At 34.8% G+C, this 12,795-nt stretch overlaps 1 pseudogene; it reads left to right on the top strand.

Annotated features, from left to right (window-relative positions):
- Positions 1 to 11,632: 11,632 nt before the first annotated feature.
- Positions 11,633 to 12,103, top strand: LOC141520343 (protein SYS1 homolog pseudogene; annotated as a pseudogene).
- Positions 12,104 to 12,795: the final 692 nt, after the last annotated feature.

Raw genomic sequence — 12,795 nt, 5'->3', positions numbered from 1 at the left:
GAAAGCATTTTCCATTTCATTTCTCAAAATTGTCTTTTTTTCACTGTATTGCTGAAATCTAGGTTTCTCATAGCTGATCATCATATAATATTCTTGTTATGTACAGCGTTCCCCTGGTTCTTCTCACATCACTTAGCATCAGTTGATAGAAGTCTTTCAGGCTTTGTTGAAATTAGCCTCTTCATAATTTCTTATAGAACAACACTATTGCATCACTTTCACATATCACAACTTGTTCAGTCAGTCTTCAATTGATGTGCATCCCCTTAGTTTCCAAATCTTTTCTACACCTAAAATTGTGGCTATAAATAATTTTGTAAATATGTATTTTTCCATCCTTTTATGACCTCTTTGGGATGGAGATCAAGTAGTAGCAGTAGTAGTAGTAGTAGTAGTAGTAGTAGTAGTAGTAGTAGTAGTAGTAGTAGTAGTAGTAGTAGTAAATAGTAGTAGTAGTAATGGTATGATAGCTGGATCAAAGTATATGTACAATATTTTAGCCCTTTGGCCAATGTTCCAATTTGCCCTCCAGAGTAATTAGATAAGTTCACAACTTTATCAAAAATGAATAAGTATCTCAATTTTCCCATATCCCCTCCAATAGTTATCATTTTCATTTTTTGTCATATCAGCAAATTTGATAGCAAACACTGAGTTGTCTTAAGTAGCATTTCTCTAATTAACAGTGATTAAGATTATTTTTTTTCATAAGGATTTAAATGGCTTTAAATTCTTCATCTAAAAACTACCTGTTCTTATCCTTTGACCATTTATTGATAGGTGATGACTTCACTTCTTATAAATTTGCCAGAGTTCTTTATTTTAGAAATGAGGCCTTTATCAGAAACACATGCTGGAAAAGTTGGGACCCAGTTTTCTGCCTTTCCTTTAATATTGGTAGGATTGAATTCATTTGTGCAAAATCATTTTTAGTTAATGATCAAAATTATCCATTTTGCACTTCATATTTTCTCTCTCTTTTGCTTGATTATCAATTTTTCCCATCTCCACAGGTCTGACAAGCAAACTATTGCGTGCTCTCCTAATTGTCTTGTAATATCACTCCTTCTATTTAAATCCTGTATACATTTTGACCTTATCTAGGTATATAGGATTTGAGATGTTGGTTTATGCCTAGTTTCTCCCATGCTATTTCCAGTTTTCTCAGCAGTTTTGTCAAATAGTGAGGTTTTACCTCAGAAACTGTAGTATATGACTATCAAACAAATGCTTACTCTAGACTTTTATTACTCTATTTTGTATTCCTAATCTAGTCTACAGATCTAACAGTCAATTTTTTAGGTCTGATATAGCTAGGGAACCTTAATTTGCATTTTTCATTAATTTCCTTAATTTGGGGGGGGTCTTTTTTTTCCTTCAAATGAATTTTGTTACTAGTTTTTCTAGCACTTTAGAATAATTTTTTGGGCAGCTAGGTGGCACAGTGGATAAAGCACCGGCCCTGGAGTCCAGAGTACCTGGCTTCAAATATGGTCTCAGACAGTTAATAATTACCTAGCTGTGTGGCCTTGGGCAAGCCACTTAACCCCATTTGCCTTGCAAAAACCTAAAAAATAAAAAGAATAATTTTTGGCACCTTGGTATGACACTGAATAATCAAGAGATTAAATTAGGTAGATTTTGCCTTGGCAGGTAGACTCCCAAATAATTATATTTTCTACAATTAATGTAAATGGAATTCTCTTTCTATCTCTTGCAACTAGGTTTTATTAATGATACATATATATATATATATATATATAAATGCTGATATTTATATGGATTAATTTTATATCCTTCAACTTTGCTAAACTTGTTAATTTCAACTACTTATTTTTAGCTGATTTTCTGGAATTTTCTAAGGACATATATATCTTCATATCATTTGCAAAGAGGGATAGTTTTGTTTTCTCATTGTCTTCTAATTTCCTTCAATTTATTTTCTTTCATTATTGCTTAAGCTAATATTTCAAGTACCACACTGAAAAATAGAGGTGATAATGGACATTGTTGTTTTACCCCTGATCTTATTGGGATAGGGTCTTCATTATCACCATTGCATTCAATGCTTACTGATGGTTTTAGGGAACTACTGCTTGTTATTCTAAGGGAAACTCCATTTATTATTATGCTCTTTAGCCTTTCTAATAATATAGGTGCTGTATTTTGTCAAAATGTTTTTCAGCATCTAATGATTTCTGTTCTTTTTTGTTTGTTTTGCTTTTGCAAGCCAATGGGGTTAATTGACTTGCCCAAGGTCACACAGCTAGGTAATCATTGTCTGAGTTTGGATTTGAACTCAGGTCCTCCTAACTCCAGTGCTCTAAACATTGCACCACCTAGCTGCCCCTAATCATATGATTTCTGTCAGGTTTGTTATTTGTATGATCAATTATGCTGAAAGTTTTCCTAATATTCAACCAGCTCTGAATTCCTAGTATAAATCCTACTCAGGAATAGTGTATTATACTAGTGATAATACAATCTCTTTGCTAATATTTTATTTAAAAATTTGCATTTGAGGGGATGTCCATCAATTAAGGAATGACTGAAAAAATCATGATACATGAATGTTATGGAGTACTATTGTTTTGTAAGAAATCATGAATGGTCAGACTTTAGAGAAACATGGAAAGTCTTGCATAAACTGATGCTGAGTGAAGTGAGCAGAACCATGAGAACATGAAAAAAATCATTGTAATCATGTATGTGCATGCAGCTCCTCTCAGCAGTTCAGTGATCAAGGATAAACCTGAGACACCTGTTATGAAAAATGCCATCCACATCCCGTGAAAAAACTATAAAATCTAAATGCAGAGCAAAGCTTACAATGTTTGCTTTTTTTTTTAGATTTTTGGGTTTTTTGCAAGGTAGTGTGGTTAAGTGATTTGGCCAATTGTCACATGGCAAGGTAACTATTAAGTCATGAAGTCTGAACTCGGGTCTTCCTGATTCTGGGGCCAGTGTTCCATTTACTTTAACATCTGGCTGCCCCTACATTCACTTTTGAAAACTTCTTTTATTTTTTTTTCCTCATGGATTTCTTTTCCCCTTAATTCTAATTTATTTTTCAGAACATGGCTAATATTGAAATATGTCAAACACAATTGTACATGTGTAACTTTAACCAGAATGTTCACTACCATGGGAAGGGAAGAATTAAAAGAGAGTAGTAGAAAATGTGATACTCATAAATGTGCAAATGTATGAATCTTGAAAGCTACCTTTGCATGTAATTGGAAAATAAATGTTTTGCATCAATAATAATTAGGGAAATTGGTCTATAATTTTCTTTATTTTTTTGGATTTCCCTGATATGGAGTTCAGCAACATATCTGAGTTTTAAAAGAAATTTATCAAGGCTAAGTTTTTGCTTATTTTTTTCCAAATAGTTTATATAGAATTAGAAATAATTGGGGGTGGCTAGATGGCACAGTGGATAGAGCACCAGCCCTGAAGTCAGGAGTACCTGAGTTCAAATCGGATCTCAGACACTTAGTAATTACCTAGCTGTGTTGCCTTGGCCAAGCCACTTAACCCCAATGCCTTGCAAAAAAAATAAAATAATTGTTCTTTATAGGATTGGCAGAATTGACCTGTGAATCCATCTGACTGGAGATTTTTTTTTTATTTCATTGATGGCTTGTTCCATTTTTTGTTTTACTAAAATGGGGCTAAGTATTTTATTTCCTCTTCTATTAATATATCAATTTGCATTTTTTACAATATTCATCCATTTTCCTTATCCTGAGCAGATTTTTTTGTCATACATTTGGGCAATATAACTCTGAATTTTTACTTGAATTTACTCTTTATTGGGGATGAATTAACCTTTTTCAATTTTATTACTGGTAATTTGGTTTTCTTCTTTCTTTTTACTCAAATTAACCAAAGGCTTATCTAGTTATTGTTTTCCCCCTATAAAACCAACTCTTCATTTTATTTATCAATGCTATAATTTTCTTGGTTTCAACTTTATTAATCTTTCCTTTACTTATCAGAACTTCTAATTAGGTATTTTAATTTGGGGGGAGTTAATTTGTTCTTTTTTCTAGGATTTTTAGTTGCATGCCCAATTTATTGATCTCTTTTCTCTATTAAATTCATGTAAAACTTTAGAATCATAAAATTTCTTCTTTTACTTGTATTTTTTGTTTTGTTTTTGATATTGTCATTCTCTTGGATAAGATTATTGATTATTTCTTTGAATTGTCATTTGGCCTCATTTTTTAGGATTAGGCTATCTACTTACAAATTGATTTTAATCTATGTTTCTGTGGCTCTTAATTACTCAATTTTTATTGCATCATGATCTGAAATTGATACATTTAATATTTCTTCTTTTGTTTTTGATTGTGAGGATTTTATTATATAATATGTTCAAATTTTGTGTAGATGCCACATACACCTGGGTAGAAGTTATCTTCCTTTTCATGCTCCATTTAATTTCACCCAGAAGTCTGTCATCCAACTTTTCTAATATTCTATTCACCTCCATGCTATTTTTTGTTACATTTAAGTTATTCTGACCAAGGGAGATAATGACTCCCTACTACATTTGCTGTCCCTGTCTTCTTATAATTCATTTAACTTCTTTACGAAACTGAATGCTTTATCCCTTGTTGCATATGTTTAGTTTTGATTTTACTTTACTGTTTGTGCTATCTTTTAAGAAGATGTACTTTCCTTTCTTAACCCTTTTATTTAGTTCTATTTTAACTTTTAATTTTTGTGAGTTCAGAATTGCTATCTCTGTTTTTTTTTAACTTCAACTAAAGCATAATATATTCTGCTCCAGACTTTTTACCTTTACTCTGTTTCTATCTCCCTGCTTCAAAAATGTTTCTTACAAGCAACATATTTTAGAGCTGGTTTTTAATCCCCTCTACAATCTGCTTCCATTTCATGGGAGAGTTCATTCTATTCATATTTACAGTTATGATCATTTATCCTGTATTTCTTTCCATTCTATTTTATACCTATTTGCACTTTTTCCCTCTTCTGCCTTTTCTCTTCTCTAGTGTTTTCCTTCTGACCATCACTTCCCATTCTGTCAGTTCCCTCCCCTTTTCCCTTTCCTCTCCTAATTCTACCCTTCCTATCCCCTTGTTCACCTCCCCCCAAAATTTTTTTAGGTTAGGGTAACTTTCTAAACCCAATTCAGTGTATGCTATCTGCTGTTTGAGCGAAATCCAATGTGAGAAAGAGTAAATCAATGTGCACCCTTTGTTTCCCTCTACTGTAATAGGTTCTTAGTGCTTCTTCATGTGATTTAATTTATCCTACTTTGAGAGTAAAAACATCAGTTGTACAAAAATATTTATAGCAGCCCTGTTTGTAGTGGCAAAGAATTGGAAATCAAGGAAATGTCCTTCAATTGGGGAATGGCTTAGCAAACTGTGGTATATGTATGTCATGAAACACTATTGTTCTATTTGAAACAAGAAGGGATGGGAATTCAGGGAAACTTGGAGGGATTTGCATGAAATGATGCTGGGTGAGATGAGCAGAACCAGAAAAACATTGTATGTCCTATCAGCAACATGGGGGTGATGAGCAACCTTGATGGACTTACTCATTCCATCAGTGCAACAACCAGGGACAATTTTGGGCTGTCTGCAATGGAGAATGCCATCTGTATCCAGAGGAAAGAACTGTGGAGTTTGAACAAAGACCAAGAACTATTACCTTTAATTTAGAAAAAAAATAATATCTTATTGTCTGATCTTGCTATCTCTTATACTGTATGTTTCTACCTTAAGGATATAATTTCTCTCTCATCAGATTCAATTTGCATCAATGTATACCATGGAAACAATGTAAAGACTGGCAAATTGCCTTCTGTAGGGGTTGGGAGGAGGGAAGTAAGATTAGGGGAAAAATTGTAAAACTCAAAATAAATAAAATCTTTATAAAATGTAAAAAAATAAAATTAAATTTGCACAAATAAAAGCAATATAAAGAAAAACAATAGTACTTATTTTTCTTTCTTGTTCATCTTTTTATATATGTTGAGACTATTATTTTGAAGACTGAATTTTATTTTCAATTCTGGTTTGTTGATTCAGAAAAGTTTAAAGGTTACTTATTTTGTTAAAAGTTCATGTTGTCCCCCTGTACATATGCTCAGTTAATTCTTGGTTGTAATACAGGCTCCTTTGCCAGGGCAGAATTTCATATTCTTCTGATCCTTTAATGTTGAAACTGATAAATCCTGTGCAATTTTGACTATTGCATCTTGAGTTTCTTTCTGGTTGCCTGCTACCTATGCTCCTTAACTTGATAATTCTGGAATTTGGCTACATTATTCCTTGGAGTTTTCATTTTGGAATCTCTTTCAGGAGGTTATTCATGCTTTTTAATGACTATTTTATCCATTAAACAAACGGTATTAGTGTAATTTTCCTGATAATTTCTTGAAAGATGTTGCCCAGATGCTAGTTTTTAATCATAGATTTCAGGTAATCCAATAATTCATAGATTATTTCTCCTGGATCTATTTTCTTAGTCAATTCCTTTTTCCAATGAGATATAATATGTTTTAATTTTTATATTTTAAAAATTTTATTTGATTATGTCTCATAGAATCATTAACTCCCATTTGTCCCATTTGTCCAATTCTGTTTTTCTTTCTTTAATATTTTATTTATTTTGAGTTTTACAATTTTTCCCCTAATCTTCCTCCCTCCCCAAAGGCAATCAGTTACTCTTTACAATGTTTCCATGGTATACATTGATCTAAGTTGAATGTGATGAGAGAGAAATCATAGACTTAAGTAAGAAAAATAAAGGATAAAAGATGGGTTTTTCCCCCTAAATTAAAGGTAATAATCTTTTATCTTTTTTTAAACTCCACAATTCTTTCTCTGGATACGGATGGTAATCTCCCTTGCAGCTACACAAAAGTGTCCCTGATTGTCACACTGATGGAATGAGCAAGTCCATCATAGTCGATCATCACCCCCATGTTGCTGTTAGGGTGTCCAATGTTTTTCTGGTTCTGCTCATCTCAATCAGCATCAGTTCATGCATATCCCTCCAGGCTTCCCTGAATTCCCATCTTTCCTGGTTTCTAATAGAACAATAGTGTTCCATGACATACATATACCACAGTTTGTTAAGCCATCCCTCAATTGAGGGACATTTACTGAATTTCCAATTCTTTGCCACCACAAACAGGGTTGCTTTGAATATTTTTACAAGTGATGCTTTTACCCTCTTTCATAAACTCTTCAGGTTATAGATCCAGGATATAATGGTATTGCTAGTGCACCAATTCTAAGTTTTAATGAATTATTTTCATCTCTTAGCTTTTTGTATGTCCTTTCCCATAAGGCCAATTCTACTTTTAAATGAGTTGTTTTCTTCAGTCAATTTTTTTGTACTTCCTTTTCCAATTTTTCCTAATTCTCCTGTAAAAATCATTTCTTTCCCTAATTTTTCTTCCACCTCTTTACTTGATTTAAAAAAAATAATCTGAGCCCTTCCTAGAGGATTTTTAGGCTTCAGACCATTTCATATTCCCCTTTGATGCTTCACATAAAGACATTTTGCCACTGTTTTCTTCTTCTGAGATGACATTTTGATCTTCTCTGTCACCACGGATTTTTGATTGATTATTTTTTGTTTATTTTTTTTGGCAAGGCAATGGTGCTAAGTGACATACCCAAGGCCCACTGCTAGATTTAATTTAATTTAATATTTGCCCTTTATTCTTGAAGTCGACCACAACACATCAGAGAGGTGATACCATAAAAAGCACATGAATTTGATTTGAGTAAGAGAGCACTGTGCTAAATCACCCACCTCACTTTTTCCTCCAAAGTCATCTGGATCTAGTAGCCAGATATGTATCAGAATAACTGGAGTTGGCCCTGGATATGGGGCAATCAGGGTAAAGAAACTTGCCCAGGGTCATACAGCTCTTAAATGCCAGAGGCTAAATTTGACCTCCCACCCTCCTGATTCCAAAGCCAGTGCTCTATACATTGCACCATCTAGCTACCCTCTACATAGCTCAATAACTATTAAGTGTCTGAGGCTGGATTTGAACTGAAGTCCTCCTGAATCCAGGACGGGTGCTCTATCCATGGTGCCATCAAGTACCTGCTCATTTTTCAAAGATGAGATCTACTTATGAGGCAAAGGGTAAACAGACCCACACTACTTGTGCTGGATGCCAACCTGCTTACTGACTTTCTGTGCTGGGGTCTCAGGAGATAGCAGCTTACTCAATATTTTGAGACTACCTGACTTAGTTACACCCGTTGTGTCAGTGTTTCAGCACAATATACTTTCTGTGCTGGGTGGGCTGGATTCCTTACAAGTGACCTGCTTTGCTGCTAGCTTGCTGAGCTGGGACCTACAGGCCATTTCTCCTATGGTTAAGAATTTCTTGCTGGCTTTCTTGCTCCTTGCCTTTGCTGAGGTGTGTTCTCCCTTCATTTGAGTGAGACAGACCTTTCCTGAATACCTTTGTTCCTCTCTGTCTTTTTGTATGTTCTGTCACTACAAAATTCATTTAGAGTTTTGATTTAACATTAATTTTGAATGAAACTGGAAGAACTTAGACTACTTCCTTGTTTCTATCATCTTGGCTCTACCCCAGCTGCTATTTCTTTTTCTCTTTCTGACTCATAGGATATCTCTTTTGCTACCTTTGTGACAATTCCTGGGGTTTGAAAATATTTTGATTTTTGGGAGAGCATTGATGTCTTCAGGTGAGAGATTATCAGCATGAAGAAATTTATTGCAAAGCAACTGAAATCCTGTTGCGATTTCAAGTCCAAAGCAATGAAAAAAGATGAGGCAATTATTAGTACATGAACTCAGACATTCTTGAAAATGTTACTTTTGTAAAAGTCATTAAAATGGTTAAGCTGAAAAGAAATATCAAGAGTAAATTAGTATTGTACAACATAACTACATTACAAAAATTTCCTCAATAAACTTTCATATTAAGATACAATATAGAAATTGCCATTAAAAGTTTTCTCTTTCATGATGAGCTAAACTCTTCTCTTTACCTAATTTTAGTATTTGCCTTATTTGACATTTAAAAATGTTTTATCTAAACTATTGCTCTAACTCAGATGGGACACTGATTCATAAGGTGATATTAAGTCTAGGTTTATATGCTAAAGGAACTATAGCTTTTCCTCAATCTATTAGTCTAAACTATTTATATGGTGAATTAGTCAGAACTGAATTTTATATTTTTCCAGTTTTACCACTTGTGTACTGGAACTAAACTAATTCTTAACATTCTTTTTTATTTTAATACATTATAAATTTGAACTCATTTGATGTATTAGCTTAGAGTTTAGTACTCACAACATACATCCATTTTTCATGACCCTATGGAATCATGTCAACAATCAGATAGGTATAACAAGTATAATTACCTTCTATCAATCAAAAGATAATAATTTTACAGTTAAAGATGATTACTTTACTAAGTGCTTATCAGTCCAACTTTTATATGTGTTAGAGTCTTTTTTGATATATAAAATGATGCCAATGACCCAATAGATAGTAAAAAAAAAACTTCAAGTGTGTGTGTGTGTGTGTGTGTGTGTGTGTTTGTGTATCTCTCTCTCTCTCTCTCTCTCTCTCTCTCTCTCTCTCTCTATATATATATATATATATATATATATATATATATATACACATATATATGTATATATATATTTGCTTTGGGCAATGGGGTTAATTGATTTACCCAAGGTCACAAGGTCACACAGCTAGGTAATTATTAAGTGTCTGAGGCTTCATTTGAACTCAAATCCTCCTGACTTCAGGGACAGTGCTTTATCCACAGTGCTACCTAGCTGCTCCAGTTTTCAAGTATATTAAATTATCCCTTTGATAGCTTCTGGTCTGCTGGGTTAAATGCATAAATGCATAAAGTGAATGAAAGGAAAGCTAAAGTAATAATAGAATGCTAAAGAGCAAATCATTCATTTATAAATAGATACAAAGGGATTATTATTTTTCTTGGTGCATATTGATTTTTTAAAAATTATTCTTTTTCCAATTCCATATAAAGATAATTTTCAACATACATTTCTTCAAAGATTGTGAATTCTAAATTTTCTCCCTCCTTTTTTTCACCCTCCCCAAGATGGCAAGCAATTAGATATAGGTTAGTCATGTGCAGTAATGTGAAAAATTTTCACATTAGTCATATTGTAAAAGAGTGATTTCCAGTCTTTTACATCTTCTGTAGTATATCACCCCACAAAAATTTATCAAGGGCCCCTTATAGAATTTAATGTATGTATGTATGTATGTATGTATGTATGTGCATGTGCATGAGTATGTGTGTATGTATGCATATGTATATGTAAAAATATAGAACCAAAGGAAAAACAATCATAATCTCCTCCCTGCCAAAAAAAGTGAAAAGAGAATATGCATTCTTTTGCAATAAGTTCTTTTTCTGGATGAGAGCATTTTCCATCATAAGTCTTTTGGAATTATCTTGGATCATTTTTCTGCTGAAAAGAGCTAAATCAATCACAGCTCATCAATGCACAGTGGTACAATGTTCTCCTGGTTCTATTCACTTTACTAAGCATCAATTCAAATAAATATTTTCTGTTTTTTTCTGAAATCAGCCTGCTCATCATTTTTAGAACAATATTATTACATTACTTTCATATACTATAACTTGTTCAGTCATTCACCAATTCATTCCCCAACATCCCCTCAATTTCCAATTTTTTTGCTACACCTAAAATATAAATTTTTTGTCAGGTGGGTCCTTTTTATGATCTCTTTGAGATAAAGATCTGGACCAGAATAGTTCAGTTTAGAGTAATACATGTTTCCATGAATAGGGTGATTATAATACACAATATTATAGACATAATTTCTAATTTCTCTCCAGAATGATCAGATAATTTCACAACTCCATCATCCATTAAACTGGCACTTTTCCCACATCTCCAAAAGTTAATATTTTCCTTTTCTGTCATGTTAGATAATCATATATGTGTGAGATCATACTTCAGAGTTCATTTAATTTACATTTCTTACATAATGTTTTAAGCACACTCTCCCATAAATAGTGAATATAATAGAGACTATACCAACAACAGATAAAAAGACTTTCAAGTGACAAACTCCAAAGAATAGTATTAGAAACTGGCAATAAGATCTTGCTTATAAAAATGATTCCTACCAATCCATTTCAATATTTATTGTCTCCTAAAGTAACACATTAATATATTGAACAAAATAGAATCAAGTATTTGTTTTGTGTCTCTGGTTTGGAAGTTACTGTTGACTACCTCCCTAAATTTAGCTTTAAATTGGTCTTAAAGTATTAAGTTAAACATGATCTTAACTTCCAGAGTTTATCCTAATAAGGGAAAAATGTTAGCCTCTAAAGATTTTTCTTAAGAACAAGCTAGCCGCCGCCACCACCACCATGGTTCCAGCTGTCCGCGCCGCTCCAAAGGCTACGCGTTGAAACCGCTCGGAGCAGCTGGGCTCCCAGTCCGAAGCCGGGCCCCACGCCCTACCTCCGCACTTTTCCTTCACTTGGCTTGGACCCAGGTGGAGACGCCTGGGGGAAGGAGGCACCTTTGGAGCTGAAACTGGAGGCCGGAGGCCAGGGAGCCTGGCCATGGCCGGGCAGCTCCTAAGCTACGTGTGGGACCCCATCCTGATCGTCTCACAGATCATCCTCATGCAGAACGTCTACTATGGCTCCCTAGGTCTGTGGTTGGCTCTGGCGGACAGTCTGGTGCAGAGCATCCCCTCTTTGGACCAGATGTTCATCCCGGAGATCCTGGGCTTCCCTACTCCTCCTGGCTGTCTCTCCATGATGGCCTTCATTCTCAATGCCCTTACTTGTGCCCTTGGTTTGTTATATTTCATCCATCGAGGGAAACAGTGTTTGGACTTCACTGTCACGGTTCATTTCTTCCACCTTCTGGGATGCTGGATCTACAGTTCCCATTTCCCCTCATGACTGACCTGGTGGCTGGTGCATGCTGTTTGTATTGCCCTGATGGCTGTGATTGGGGAATACCTCTGTATGAGGACGGAGCTCAAGGAGATCCCACTTAATTCTACTCCCAAATCCAATGTCTAAGAGATTGGCTTGTGGGGCCATGCATACCCTCTCCAGGTCTTTTTGCTGGCACTGAGAGAGACTTGGCCAATATGAAGTTAACATTGGTGTGGGAGAAGCAGGCTCCACCAGTCAACAGGGGGCAGTTGACTGACATAAGCTGAGGCAATGGTGTCTGCAGGGAAGAAATGCATCTGGAAGAGAACTTTTTTCCTGTGAGCCAAGGCAGAGTGAAAGGAGCAAGCAAAAATTGGAGAAGTCTTGTCATCATCCTTTTTTTTTCCTTAAGAAAAAAATAAAGAAACTCTAGAGCAAATCACCTGCCTGGCTATTCAACCTGCCTACTTGGGACAGACATAATTCTCTAATTTTGCTGGACCAAAATAGTTCAGTTTAGAGTAATACATGTTTCCATGAATAGGGTGATTATAAATGGCTTGTAATCAAGGCTGATGGGGACACTGAATTCTAATGAAACTCAAAAGTCTGTTAAAACTGAGACACACATGCTGGCCAAAGACCTTCCTTTGGCTCCCCCTTGTCTATGCTATCACTGAGCCCTGGTTCCTATGAGAGGTGGCTCCTAGCACCCTATGGAACATTGTCTGGTAATTACTTCCTGTTTCCCTTTGTAAAGCCCAAAGTTCTACCCATCCAGGATTTCCCTCTTATCAGTTGGATGATGTGACTAGGAGGAGGAGGAGCTAGTGCTT

This window comes from Macrotis lagotis, chromosome 4 (genome assembly GCF_037893015.1).
Source record: "Macrotis lagotis isolate mMagLag1 chromosome 4, bilby.v1.9.chrom.fasta, whole genome shotgun sequence".
NCBI classification, from domain to species: Eukaryota; Metazoa; Chordata; class Mammalia; order Peramelemorphia; family Peramelidae; genus Macrotis; species Macrotis lagotis.
This window is presented reverse-complemented; position numbering and strand designations above follow the sequence as displayed.